Source organism: Bison bison, unplaced genomic scaffold, assembly GCF_000754665.1.
Source record: "Bison bison bison isolate TAMUID 2011002044 unplaced genomic scaffold, Bison_UMD1.0 scf7180017864283, whole genome shotgun sequence".
In the NCBI taxonomy this organism is placed as follows: Eukaryota; Metazoa; Chordata; class Mammalia; order Artiodactyla; family Bovidae; genus Bison; species Bison bison.
In genome coordinates, this window is record NW_011494855.1 from 3,222,747 (window position 1) to 3,237,052 (window position 14,306).

A 14,306-nucleotide genomic window follows, 5' to 3' on the forward strand; every position below is an offset into this window, starting at 1 on the left:
CTCAACATTCAGGAAACGAAGATCATGGCATCCGGTCCCACCACTTCATGGGAAATAGATGGGGAAACAGTGGAAACAGTGTCAGACTTTATTATTTTGGGCTCCGAAATCACTGCAGATGCTGATTGCAGCCATGAAATTAAAAGTCGCTTACTCCTTGGAAGGAAAGTTATGACCAACCTAGATAGCATATTAAAAAGCAGAGACAAAAAAAAAAAAAAAGCAGAGACATTACTTTGTCAACAAAGGTCCATCTAGTCAAGGCTATGGTTTTTCCAGTGGTCATGTATGGATGTGAGAGTTGTACTATAATGAAAGCTGAGCACCCAAGAATTGATGCTTTTGAACTGTGGTGTTGGAGAAGACTCTTGAGAGTCCCTTGGACTGCAAGGAGGTCCAACGAGTCCATCCTAAAGGAGATCAGTCCTGGGTGTTCACTGGAAGGACTGATGCTAAAGCTGAAACTGCAATACTTTGGCCACCTCATGAGAAGAGTTGACTCATTGGGACAACCCTGATTCTGGGAGGGATTGGGGGCAGGAGGAGAAGGGGACGACAGAGGATGAGATGGCTGGATGGCATCACTGACTCGATGCACATGAGTTTGGGTGAACTCCGGGAGTTGGTGATGGACATGGAGGCCTGGCGTGCTGTGATTCATGGGGTCGCAAAGAGTCGGACACAACTGAGCAACTGAACTGAACTGAACTAATGAGATAGGGAACGGTTTTCCATGTGAATTGAAACAGTTGCACGAGTCTGTGTCTTTGATTGCAGAGTTTATTTCCCCCAGCTGGTTTGTGATGCCACTATCCTGTTTCTAGTTTGCTCTGCGCACATGGGCTCTGCTCTGTCAGTCTGTAGTGCATCCTTGTGGCAATTCTACACTGTCCTAGTTACTGTGGCTTTCTCTCTGTATATATTATGGATGGCCCCGTAGTAAGAACCTTCACTGATGGCTGTGATTGGAATTTCGGGTCTGGTGGTTGCATTAGGAAAGTAGATGGATGTGATGCTGTGGAGGGTTTTGAGGAGGACTTTAGGGCACAGGTTAGATCTCCCGTGGGACCTCATGGGTCACTGGATACTGATGGGGATTCCAGCAGGGACTGGGGTTGCGATTTTCCATCAGTAGTTAATGGTTTTTCAAAGGGGACTTGGAGTCTCCTGTATGTGGTTTTACCTGTATATTCCTTACGAACTTATATATGTGCCTTCTTTTTTTCTCTGGAGACCTTTTCATTAACTTTTCATTTAAAATGTTATTCTCTTAAAATCTCACTAGATGCTTCAAACTTCTCTTACCTGAGAAAGCCCTGAGGAACTGGTTATTATGAGCATTCATTGCTTTGGTGTTACAGCCTTCATTTCAAGACTTGTTCTTAGCATTGCCATTTTCTTTTTCAGTTAAAATGGCACTTTTTTTTAAAGCTTTAGACTTGTTTTTCTTCTATACTTTGTACTGAATTGAATCAGGAAAAAAAATGAATACTATTTTTAAATGCTATTATTCTTTTGAAGAAAACCTTCAATTTAAATGTTTGTCTAAACTGCAGAGGGTTTCTGTCAACTGTGTTTGCTTCTACTGAGAATGAGTAACATGACCTTTTTTAGATGTTACAGAGCGAGAGCAATATCACGATGCTTCGAATTATGACATTGTCTTCCTTCTTTTGGTGGCATCTGAAATCTTGTTAAGTAGAACTGAATTGGTAAGAATTAAATAGCTTAGAGAAAATTGGCCGAATAAAGGTCATTATGGATATGAGAGTTGGACCATAAAGAAGGCTTTAGCACCCAAGAATTGATGCTTTTGAACTGTGGTGTTGGAGAAGACTCTTGAGAGTCCCTTGGACTGCAAGGAGATCCAACCAGTCCATCCTAAAGAAGATCAGTCCTGGGTGTTCATGGGAAGGACTGATGCTGAAGCTGAAGCTCCATTACTTTGGCTACTTGATGTGAAGAACCAACTCATAGGAAAAGACCCTGATGCTGGGCAAGATTGAAGGCTGGAGGAGAAGAGGGTGACAAAGGATGAGATGGTTGGATGGCATTACTGACTCAATGAACAAGAGTTTTAGCAAACTCTGGGAGATAGTGAAGGACAGGGAAACCTGGTGTGCTGCAGTTCATGGGGTTGCAAAAAGTTGGACGCGGCTTAGCAATTAAACAACACAAAGCTTCTGGTGCTTCTACAGTGTTCAAAAAATAACTTATTAAAAGAGATACAGAATGGGGGGAGGGGGGACCAAAACCTGTTTTTTTTCCCCTCCCAAAGTGGAAATATCTTTTTTCCTTTGAAAAAATATCTTTTTTTTCTCTTGCTATAAAGAAATTTATACAATGCCAAAGAATACAGAGTAGCACTGCCCAGGAGCACGTTGGGCAGTGATGGGTATGTTCTGTTCTGTGTGGCTAGGCCAGTAGTAATGAGTCATGTGTGTCTGTTGAGCACCTGAAATGTGACTGGTGTGACTGCAGAGCTGAATGTTTAATTTTATTGAAGTATTCAGTTGCTCAGTCATGTCCAACTCTTTGCGACCCCATGGACTGCAGCACACCAGGTCCATCACCAACTCCCAGAGTTTACTCAAACTCATGTCCATCGAGTTGGTGATGCCATCCAACCGTCTCATCCTCTGTCATTCCCTTCTCCTGCCCTCAATCTTTCCCAGCATCAGGGTCTTTTCAAATGAGTCAGTTCTTCGCATCAGGTGGCCAACGAATTGGAGTTTTCAGCTTCAGCGTCAGTCCTTAATGAATATTCAGGACTGATTTCCTTTAGGATGGACTGGTTGGATCTCCTTGCAGTTCAAGAGTCTCAAGAGTCTTCTCTAACACCACAGTTCAAAAGCATCAATTCTTCAGAGCTCAGCTTTCTTTATAGTCCAACTCTCACACCCATACATGACTACTGGAAAAACCATAGCCTTGACTATATGAACATTTGTTGGCAAAGTGGAATCTTTGCTTTTTAATACTTTGTCTAGGTTATGCCGGGGTCCAGCCCCGGCTGATCCAGGGTATTCGAAGCGGGGACGGCGTCGGCGAGGATCAGGATACAATAGCTTCAATTAGATATTAATTAAAGATGTAAAGAGTAATAGAATGAGGATAGCTCAGTGGGAAAATTCAGTGGAGAAAAGAGGCTGAGTAGCTTGGTTTACGCGGGAGACCAATAAAACTTCAAGACAAGAAGTCTGCACCACTTATGTAGGCCGCAGGCGTCCTTCCATTCTCCCGAAGGAGAGGAGACACTGAGGCCTCCCAGGTCGGATCTTAGAAGCCCAGGCATAATTAGTAAGCATGGCGGGTTCCGCGCTCCAGATGGAGACTCAGCTCGAGTGAGAGAGAGAGCGACATGGGGAGACCAGTATTTCGAGAAACTGATCCCAATTCTTTATTTTCCATGGTCTACTTTTATACACTGAGATGTATGCAAAAGTCACGGGGGGTCAGCAGTCCTGACTTTTATCAAAGTCAGGTGCTTCATACAAATGTATACAGAGGTCTTAGGGGTGTTACATCATCTTCTGGCCAGGGGGCCTGCTGACAATTTATGACCCTCTCCTTGTGACAGTGGTCAGTCAACCAGGACACTTATTTCTCCAGGGGTGATTATTCTTAAAACAGACGCCACCCAAATAAAGTTACATTCCTATAGGGTGAGGGTGTAGTGGGTTTTAGTTAAGGAAAGAATTTACTTAGCCTAAGGTCCAACGTGATTAATATCAAAGGTTAATACTTATTTCTTTTATATATTCATTAATGTGTGTAAGGGCAGGGGATATGGAGACTTAGCAACAAACATTGGCTCAACAAATGAAAAACCCTTCACCAATACAATTTCTAATCAGCCCACTATACTTATAGTTTTCTAACTTTTCTAAGGAACCTGTTTTTAGAAGGTTAAAGCATCTCGTGCCTCTCATGGTTGGGAGGCTGTGAGCAATCACATGTGGCCAGACGAGCCTGTCAGGCGGGCTAGAGAACCTTCAGAGGAGTTTGTAGGTTAAAACACTCTTGTCACGCCCAGGAGTTTTTATTAACTGGAGCTCTAAGTTAACTCCTTCTCCGAAAGAGGTGGTGGGGCCAGCCCCCCGTAAAGTCAGAGGTGTAGGTGAGAGCACAAAGTAGTAAAGTAGGCAGGCTCTGGTTATGGGGGTAGATGCTCGAGGATTTCCAGGGGGACTCCTGAGGCTCGATCCCGCCTTTGCGTATGTCGAGCCTCCTTCCTCATGACCTTTGCCACGGGCAGAGTACCTCACTCTGGCCCCCAATAAGGTTAGACATAGCTTTTCTTCCAAGGAGCAAGTGTCTTTTAATTTCATGACTGCAGTCACCATTCACAGTGATTTTGGAGCGCAAAAAAGTAAAACCTGTCACTGCTTCCACTTTTTCCCCTTCTGTTTGCCATGAATTGATGGGACCGGATGCCATGATCTCAGTTTTTTGAATGTTAAGTTTTAAACCAGTTTTTTCAATCTCCTCTTTCATCCTCATCTTCACCTTTTTAGTTCCTCTTCATTGTCTGCCATTAGAGTGGTATCATCTGCATATACAAGGTTGTTGATATTTCTCCCGGCAGTCTTGATTCCAGCTTGTGATTCATCAATGTGGCATTTTGCATGATGTACTCTCAAATATAAGTTAAATAGGGTGACAGTACACAGCCTTGTCACACTCCTTTCCTAATTTGAACCAATGACTTGTTGCATTTAAGATTTTAGGTTTCTCAGGAGACAGGTAAGTTGGTCTGGTATTCCCATTTCTTTAAGAATTTTCCATAGTTTGTTGTGATGCACACAGTCAAAGGCTTTAGCGTAGTCAGTGAAGCAGAAGTAGATGTTTTTCTGGAATTCCCTTGCTTTCTGATATGATCAAACGAATGTTGGCAATTTGATCTCTGGTTTCTCTGCCTTGTCTAAATCCAGCTTACATCTGGAAGTTCTCCATTCATGTACTGCTGAAGCCTAACTTGAAGGATTTTGAGAATAACCTTACTAGCATCCAGAATGAGCACAATTATACAGTAGTTTGCCCTTCTTCGGGATTGGAATGAAAACTGACCTTTTCCAGTCCTGTGGCCACTGCTAAGTTTTCCAAACTTGCTGACATATTGAGTGCAGCACTTTAACGGCATCATCTTTTAGGTTTTTAAATAGCTCATCTTTTAAGTTTTTAAATTTCATTACCTTCACTAGCTTTGTTTGTGGTAATGCTTCCTAAAGCCCGCTTGACTTCATACTCCAGGATGTCTGGCTCTAGGTGAGGGACCACACCATTGTGATTATTCCTAGTTATTTTTTGTATAGTTCTTCGTGTTTTCTTGCCACCTCTTCTTATCTTTTCTGATTCTGTTAGGTCCTTACTGTTTCTGTCCTTTATCTTGTCCATCCTTGCATGAAATGTTTCTTTGATAGCTCCAATTTTCTTGAAGAGATTTCTAGTCTTTCTCATTCTATTGTTTTCCTCTACTTGTTTACATTGTTCATTTAGGAAGGCCTTATCTCTCCTTACTCTTCTCTGGAACTCTGCGTTCAGATGGGTATATCTTTCCCTTTCTCCCTTGCTTTTTGCTTCTTTTCTTTCCTCAACTGTTTGTAAAGCCTCCTCAAACCACCAGTTTGCTTTCTTGCATTTCTTTTTCTTTGGGATGGTTTTGGTTACCACCTCCTGTACAGTATTATGAACCTCCGTCCATAGTTCTTCAGGAACTCTATCAGATCTAATCACTTGAATCTATTTGTCACCTCCACTGTATAATCATAAAGCATTTGATTTAGGTCAAACCTGAATGGCCTGGTGGTTTACCCTATTTTCTTCAATTTAAGCCTGATTTTTGCCATAAAGAGCTCATAATCTGAGCCATGGTCAGCTCCAGGTCTTGTTTTTGCTGACTCCGTAGAGCTTCTCTGTCTTCGGCTGCAAAAGATATAATCTATCCGATTTCGGTGTTGAACATCTGGTGATGTCCATGTGTAGAGTCTTTGCTTGTGTTGTTCAAAGAGGGTGTTTGCTAAGATCAGTGTGTTCTCTTGACAAAACTCTGTTAGTCTTTGCCCTGCTTCATTTTGTACTCCAAGGCCAAACTTGGCTGTTACTCCAGGTATCTCTTGACTTCCTACTTTTGCACTCCAGTCTCCTGTGATGAAAGGACATCTTTTTTTGGTGTTGGTTCTAGAAGGTCTTCAAAGAACCATTCAGCTTCTTCAATATCACAATATTACTGTGATATTGAATGGTTGCCTTGGAAACGAACCGAGATGATTCTGTTGTTTTTGAGATTGCACCCAAGTACTTCACGTGAGGCTGCAGACAAGTGTGTTGAGTACTTCAGTGATGTGCATGGGGTTAAGTTGTTAAAAACTGAGAAATCTGCGTTTTGTTTTGTCCTGTTGGAATTCCCTGTTCCAGTCACCTGGTGGAATTGCCTAGGAGATCATATAAAGACCTGTCTGGAGTCACTTGCCTGCAGCCTCAAAGACCATTTAAGGCTGACAGTCTTTACTAGTGCTTTGTCTAAGGAGAGGGAGCTGGATGTCATGCTAACAGGGGTGTCTGCCCTCTGCATGACACCTTGGATAGGTTGGTGGTGGGGGCTGCCTCTAGCCTACCTGAGGGGCAAGTGTGTGAATGGCTACATGGGCACACTCTCTGACTTACATCACCCTCTGCCCAGCCCTTCTGGAAAGGCCATCTTTGCTTCATGGTCAGAATTCCATTGGGGATAAATACTTGGGGCTCTCTCTCATTTGAAATGAAGTCTTAATTCCTACCCAAAGTTTAATGGAAATCCTGGCTTGGCAAAGAGAGAATGGTTATGTCAGCCAGGATCTCCTAGAATTCTCTAAAAATACTCTGTTGTTGCTCATCTGATAGTCTTCTTCTTCTTAAAATAATTTGATTAGTAATCCCATGTAACTAGTTGCTTTTCTCATTTGGCAAATGAGTTTTCATGCACTAAATCTGTTTTAGAAGGTTTATAATATGCTGAGGTCATTTCCATCATGTTCCAAATGATGATTAAAGGTTTTTAGTCTTTATCTGAAAAATATTTTTCTTAAGGACATTGATGTATTTACAGGAAATAATTAAAATGATGCTGCTTGAAAAACAAAGGTCTTATGAAACACAGAAACCTGAGCTCCTTCCCCTTCATTGGTTTAGTCATTTCCAGTACAGAAATTGTAACCCTAAACAATTACTTTCAAGGCCTAAATTCAAAATCCTGAACTTTTCTGGCTACTTTAGGAAAAAGCTGAAGAGATAACAAGGTTATAAGAAATAAAAAGTATATAGAGTGTTTTTGTTTTATTAATTGTACTTTAAAAAAAACTTGGTAAATTCTTAAAATCACTGAAATTAGTTTGAGTACCCAGTTTTTTATTTTTTCAGAACAACCCATATATATAGCCATGTTATATTGCCAAATATCTAGAAATCTAAAACCTGTTAAATCCCAAATATTATAGGAAACAGTACAGAATATGAATATTGATTTCAACCTCCATTACTTTTAGAGCTAGCTTGTGTATGCCTGTTAGGGAAATTTAAAAAGCATATTATCATTTATTCATCAGAATGTTTTTGTATGTGTGTCACAACATTTGGTAGGAATAAACTCTTTTTTGCTTGGAAGTTTGAAGTACTAGAAGGTCAAGACAAGCTAGAAATGAGGTTTAACATGAAGTTTTTACAAAATTCCCATAATAATTGCATTGGGAGACCAGGAGTTGCTAATATTTGTTGACTACTTAATATGTGCTCAAAGCTCTGCTCTGCACCTCAAATCCATTCAATTGTCCTTTTAATCCTGTGACATAAGTACCTTTGTCACCCTATTTTTAACTAAAGATCCCGAGGCTTTGGAAGTTTAAGTGGTTTGCCCACCAGCTAGAAAATTTCAGAGCTGAAATTTGAACCCAAGCAGCTTTCACCATCACAGGTCTCTTGTGACAAGGTCTCTCGTGAAATGTGGGCTGAACACTGTGACAGTTAGGTGAATACATCTGCCAGGAACCAGCCATACCTAAAAACAAAGCCAATGTGCAATTACTGAATACCTGCTCAGTGCCAACCTTGATTCCAAGCACTTGACGGGTACTGCCACATTTAATTTGCACCCCGACTCAGTGGACAGATTTTGAGTCAACTCTGGGAGTTGGTGATGGACAGGGAGGCCTGGCATGCTGCAGTCCATGGGGTTGCGGAGAATCAGACACAACTGAGCAACTGAACTGAACTGAAGAGAGATATCATTTACACCCATTTTACAAAGAGGTTTAGGGAAGTTAAGTAACTCGCCCACAGTTGTGCTTCACATAACTCATGAAGTTAGGATAGCGTGTAGTAATGGATTAACATCAGTTTAAGAAAGATTTTTATTAATTTATTGCAAGGATTTCCCTAGTTCTCTTCAGTTTTGATTTTAATCATTGACTAAGATGAATATGCAATAGACAAATTTCAGATGGCACAGCACTGAGTGTGTATATATTGGAAGATGGAACAATATTCAGAAACTGATTTTTGTGTTAATTTGTTTCTTTTTTACCATTCATGTCTTCAGACATCCCTGGAGAAGGAAATGGCAACCCACTCCAGTATTCTTGCCTGGGAAATCCCACAGACAGAGGAGTCTGACAGGCTACAGTCCATGGGCTTGCAAAAAAGCCAGATACAACTTAGCAACTAACCAACAACAAAGTTCAAAGATAATAATCAAACAGCACTAGCATCTGCTCTCCCCTCTGACCACAGGCACCCTGTTGCACATGCCGTTCACACTCACGCAGTTGGAAATGGTCCTACTGCTTTCTTGTGTCTTTATTCAGAGTTTCAGTTTAGCAAAATGAATATGTGTATATTCTTCTTTTTCTCTTTTTCTAGTTCATTGTTTCACTTACCAACAAATCATATATCTTTCCATGTCAGTATTGTGAGAGCTTCCTCGTTCTTTCTTATAACGGTGTAGCAGTAATATTTTGTTTGGGTGTACAATAATTTAACTCATTTCTTATTGACCATGACTGGCTGCTGCTGCTAAGTCGCTTCAGTCGTGTCCGACTCTGTGCGACCCTGTAGACGGCAGCCCACCAGGCTCCCCCGTCCCTGGGATTCTCCAGGCAAGAACACTGGAGTGGGTTGCCATTTCAATCCAATGCATGAAAGTGAAAAGTGAAAGTGAAGTCGCTCAGTCGTGTCCGACTCTTAGCGACCCCATGGACTGCAGCCTACCAGGCTCCTCCGTCCATGGGATTTTCCAGGCAAGAGTACTGGAGTGGGGTGCCATTGCCTTCTCCGACCATGACTGGAGTTGTTTCTAATTGGTTGCTATTGAAAATCATATGCAACAAATACAATATCATTGTTTTAAATTTATTTTTAATATTCACATGATAACACTTTTTTTTTAAAGTATTTATTAGGACTGCCCTGGGTCTTCGTTGCTGCACTTGGACTTTTTCTAGTTGCAACAAGCAGGGGCTACTCTGTAGTTGCAGTCTGTGGGCTTCTCATTGTGAGGCTTTTCATGCTGCACAGCACAGGCTCTGTGTGCTTGGACTTCAGTAGTTGCTGCACTCGGGCTCATTGAAGCTCATGGGCTTATTAGTTTCTCCAAAGCACGTGAGATCTTAGTTCCTGGACAAGGAATTGAACCCATGTCCCCTGTGTTGACAGGCAGATTCTTAGCCACTGGACCACCAGGCAAGTCCCACAGTCACTGTTTTTGACATACAGTTCTGATTTTTGACAAATATATAGGGTTGTGTAACCACACCCATAATCAAGATACACAACAGTTTCATCTCCCCAAAACTCCCTTGGCTTCCTGTTTGTTATCAACCCCACCTCTGCCAGCCAGGGATCTGCTCTCTGTACTTTCCCACAGTGTCCCTGTACCGAAGCCTTTGAGGGCGGCTTCTTCGACTTAACGTAATGCATCTGAGGTTCAGCCTTCTTGTTACAGAGGATGTTGCTCATCCTTGTTATTGCTCAGTGGTATCGTATGATATGCATGCACCACAGTGTTTTATTCTGTCCAAACCGAAGGGCTTTGGATTGTTTCCAGTTTTTTAGACTTATGAATAAAGCTCCTATAAGCATTCATACGCAGATTATAGTATCTTTTTAAAAGCAGCCTTATTGAGGTATCATTTACATACCTTAAGATTAACTCATTTAAACGTGTAAAATTTAATGGATTTTGGTAAATTTACAGAATCAGGCAGCCATCACTATAATCTGATTTTACATTTCATCACACCAGAAAGAAACCTTTGCCCATTTACAGTTAATCCCTCTTCCCACCTCCAACCCTGGAAAACCACTAGTCTATTTTCTGCCTCTACAGATTTGCTTTTTCTGGAAATTTCATGTAAATGGAATCATGCAACATGTGGTCTTTGGCATCTGTCTTCTTTCATGTAGCATAATGTTTTTTAGTTTTGTTCGTATTATATCAGTGTTGCTTTCTTTTTGGTGGCTAAATAATATTCCACTGGAATGTATATCACATTTGGTTAATCTATTCACTAATTAATGGACATTTAAGTTTATGGTTTTGAGTTACTATGAACAATGCTGCTATGAATGTATGTTTACAAATTTTTGTATAGATTTTATGTTTTCATTTCTTTTGGATAGATAACTAGGAGTGGAATTGCTTGATCATTATGAAATTTTATTTAACACTTTAAGAAAATACCAAGTGGTTTTTCAAAGTAGCTGTATCATTTTACATTCTCACCAGTACTGTGTGAAGGTTCTGGTTTCTCCGCACCCTTTCCAACACTTCTGATTGTCTTTTTTGTTACAGCCATTCTAGTGGGTGTCAAGGGCTGTCTCATTGTGGTTTTAATTGCACTTCCCTGTGCAAGTGACTGATGATACTGAGCATATTTTCATGTGTTTATCAGAATTTGTATATCCTCTTTAATGAAATGCTTATTCAAATGTTTTGCCCATTTTTAAATTGGAATTTTTGTCTTGTATTTTGAATTTTAAGAGTCCTTTACATACTGGATCAAGCAGTTCATTACCTGATATGTGATTTGCAAAATGCCACAGAATTTTTTTTTTAAACGAAGATACAGTAGGTTTTTTTATTGAATAAATATTTCTGCACTTGTTATATGCCTTTGGTTAGTTTCTGGAGTTTTAAAAAGGTTATTTTTGGCAGTGTTGTCTTGTTTTGTCATTGCCTTTGGGGAGAGGACTTTCTGAGCTCTTTTCTCTGCCTTTCTGAAAGGCCCACCTACAGTTTCATCTTGAACATGTAAATTCCCAGAAGATAAATTGCTGGATCAAAGAGTTTGTGTATTTGTAATCTTAATAGGTGTTGACAAATTTTATCCGTAAAGGTTATATCACTTTATAAAGGTATATTTATTCCATAAATTAGAATTATACCTTCTAATTTATAAGGTAAGGCTCAATTTCGCCAATCTGTGTTATTAAACTTTCAGAATTTTGCCAGTCTAAATGAAAATGGTTTCCTGTGGTAGTTTTAACATTTCTTTCTTTGTGAGGAGGGTTGGACATCTTGTCATATTTTAAAAGAACATTCCTTTTCTGTGAGCTTTACTCATATCCTTTGCTCATTAAAAAATTTCGATTATTGATCTTTTCTGTTTATAGGAGCTTATTCCTTTGTGTGACAAGTTGCAAATACAGACTTCCTGGTATGTCATTTTGATCACTTTGATCTTGTTTATGGTTTTCCTGGCATGTAGATGTTGATATGAATATACATATAAATACATATGCATATGTTTAGTTGTTCAGTCATGTCTGACTCTTTGCCACCCCATGGACTGAAGACAGCCAGGCTCCTCTGTCCATGGGATTCTCTAGGCAGGAATGCTGGAGTAGATTGCCACGCCCTCCTCCAGGAGATCTTCCCAACCCAGGGATTGAACCCAGGTCTTCCCCATTGCAGGCAGATTCTTTACCGTCTGAGCCACCATATATAATTATATAATTTATTCATCTTTTTCTGTGGCTTCAGGAGTTGGGGTAATAGGTCTCCCCCACTCCCAAGACAATGGAGGGGCAATGGCATTGGCAAAGAAACGGCAATGGCAAAGAAATAAATTTTCTTCTATAACCTTTATGATCTCTCATTTTAACCATTAAATCTCTGATTCATGAGCAATTTATCCTGCTGAACTATGTTAAGTTTTTCTCCCCCCTTTCTTCAAAAAGTCCATCTCTTAAGCTCGTAATTTGCAATTCCAATACTGAATTTCCATGCATAGATGTATCAATGTTTAGACCTTTTCTTCTGTATCATGTCTTTCTGTCTCTCACTTCAGACACTAATGTCATACTGTTTTAATTATTGAGGTTTCATAATATATTTGCATATTTGCTAAGGCTAGTAGCACTCTTGCCTCTCTTTCAGTGGTTTTCCAGGCAACTTCTGCTTTTTTTTTTTTTTCTTTTCTTTTCCTTAAGGGCTTTAGCATTAGCTTGCCCAGTTTCCCTACTCCACTTCAAAGGAAAAATGATCCTTTTTGTACTTTTATTTCAATCATTTAAATTTTATAGGTTGAATTAGGCAGAATAGACATCTATGTGATATTGTCTTCCTGTCCAAGAATATAATATACTTCTTCAAGTCTTCATTGCAGGTCTTCAGTAATGTGTTAAAATGTTCCTTTAAAGATTCTGTACATTCCCAGTTACATTTATTTCTAGATATTTTATCTTTTTCATTGCTATTGTTAATGGGTGTTTTCTTCCATTACATCTTCTATTAATGGTTATTTGTTTAAAAGATAATAAATGAAGCAATAAGTATAAGAAGAGCTTTTTTAATAGAGATAATTGTGAGGCTCTGACCTGGAATTAAAACAAGCAAAAAATCAGTTAAATAGGAAGAAGATGATTGGAGAAACCATTATAATAGTAGCTACTTATATGCTGACATTTAAACTTTGTCATAATCTCATTAATTTAAACTAGGGTGACCTGTTTATAAGTGAAAGAATGAAGCTTTATTGAGTTAATACACCTTGCTCAAGGTTATATAGCTTCTTAGTGATATTGCTGAATTTTGTCTCCATATCTAACTCCAGAACCTTAACTCTGAACTGATATCCTGTAGTATACCATTCCCTGCATAAAAGGATTTTGTTAAAGGTTCATACTTATAAATTCACAGCAAATTAATAAAAGCCTCACCAGTGAGTGAAATAGTCTTCCTTCATTTTTTAGCAGTTCATGTGTACCATCATTGGAAAACTGGATTCAGTTCTGGGTCTCATAATTAAAATGTAGATAAGCTATCTTTTAATTAGTTCATGCTAGTATGACCAGAAAAGTGAAACTGTGATTTAAAATAACATTGTCCCAATAAAATTTTTTTTTTATTAAAAAAATTAACACTGTCAAATGAATTGATAGTAAGCTCACAGAACACTGAGAATGAGCTATGAATTTTTTAGAATTTCCACTGTTCGAAAATTAATTGAATTTTCTCTTCCTGGTGCCAAGTATAGACCCTGGATTAAGGAGTACATGTTACCTAGAGTAAGTATTCAAGTTACAATTGTTATGTAACATATCACCCGAAACTTCCTGGCTGAAACCCACAGTAGTTACTTATTATCTTCTATGGGTAAGGGATTTGAGGAGGGCAGTTGTGGTTTCGTCTCCGGTTTGGTTGCAGTCAGACAGTGGCTGAAAATACAACAGCAAGGGGAGGTGACTGAAATAGGGGGGCTACCCAGGCATTTCTGTCTCTTCACCTCATCTCAGGGCTGGTATGTGTTCTTCATGGGCTACTTTTGGCTTCCTCACCATGTAGCAGCCTCAGGGCATCTAAGCAGCTCCAAAGATGAATATTCTGAGACCTAGGCAGATCTATTATGACCTAATCTTATAAGTCATGTACCACCCTTTACCCTATAGCACAGACTAGCCTAAATACAAGCAGAAGCAGCTTAGGCCTCACCTTTTGATGGGAGGAATGCCAGAGTCACGTTGTAATAAGAAGATGTAGGAATGAAGATAGTGTCATGTCTTCCTTTTGAAAATACAACCTGCCACAGTGATGGTTTCCTTTCAGTACAAGAAAGGAGCTTGTGATAGAATTCTGAGGTGAAAAAGGACTGTTTGTGGAGGAATAAGATGTTTTCCTTATCGGGTATGTTCAGAAGAAGTCAGGGTATCCATAAGGTAGTATGGTTGTAGTGTCTGAAATTATACTCCAGTGTTGTAGAAATGATTCTGGGAATGTTTAACCTTAACTACTTTGAACATAATAATAAGTGTTTTTTAAAATTTATGAGTGTGGT

General features: G+C 39.6%; 1 protein-coding gene across 4 annotated transcripts in view; it reads left to right on the top strand.

The window, feature by feature from the left end:
* The window catches only part of MKL2 (MKL/myocardin-like 2), a 230,959-nt gene that overhangs the window by 69,559 nt on the left and 147,094 nt on the right, over window positions 1-14,306 (top strand). The window contains exon 4 of one of the 4 annotated variants that reach the window (XM_010849431.1): window positions 11,644-11,687. The exons of the other annotated variants lie outside the window; for them this stretch is intronic. The gene's annotated coding sequence lies outside the window, so the exon portion shown is untranslated. The remainder of the gene's footprint in view (window positions 1-11,643; window positions 11,688-14,306) is intronic. 4 annotated transcript variants of the gene reach the window in all.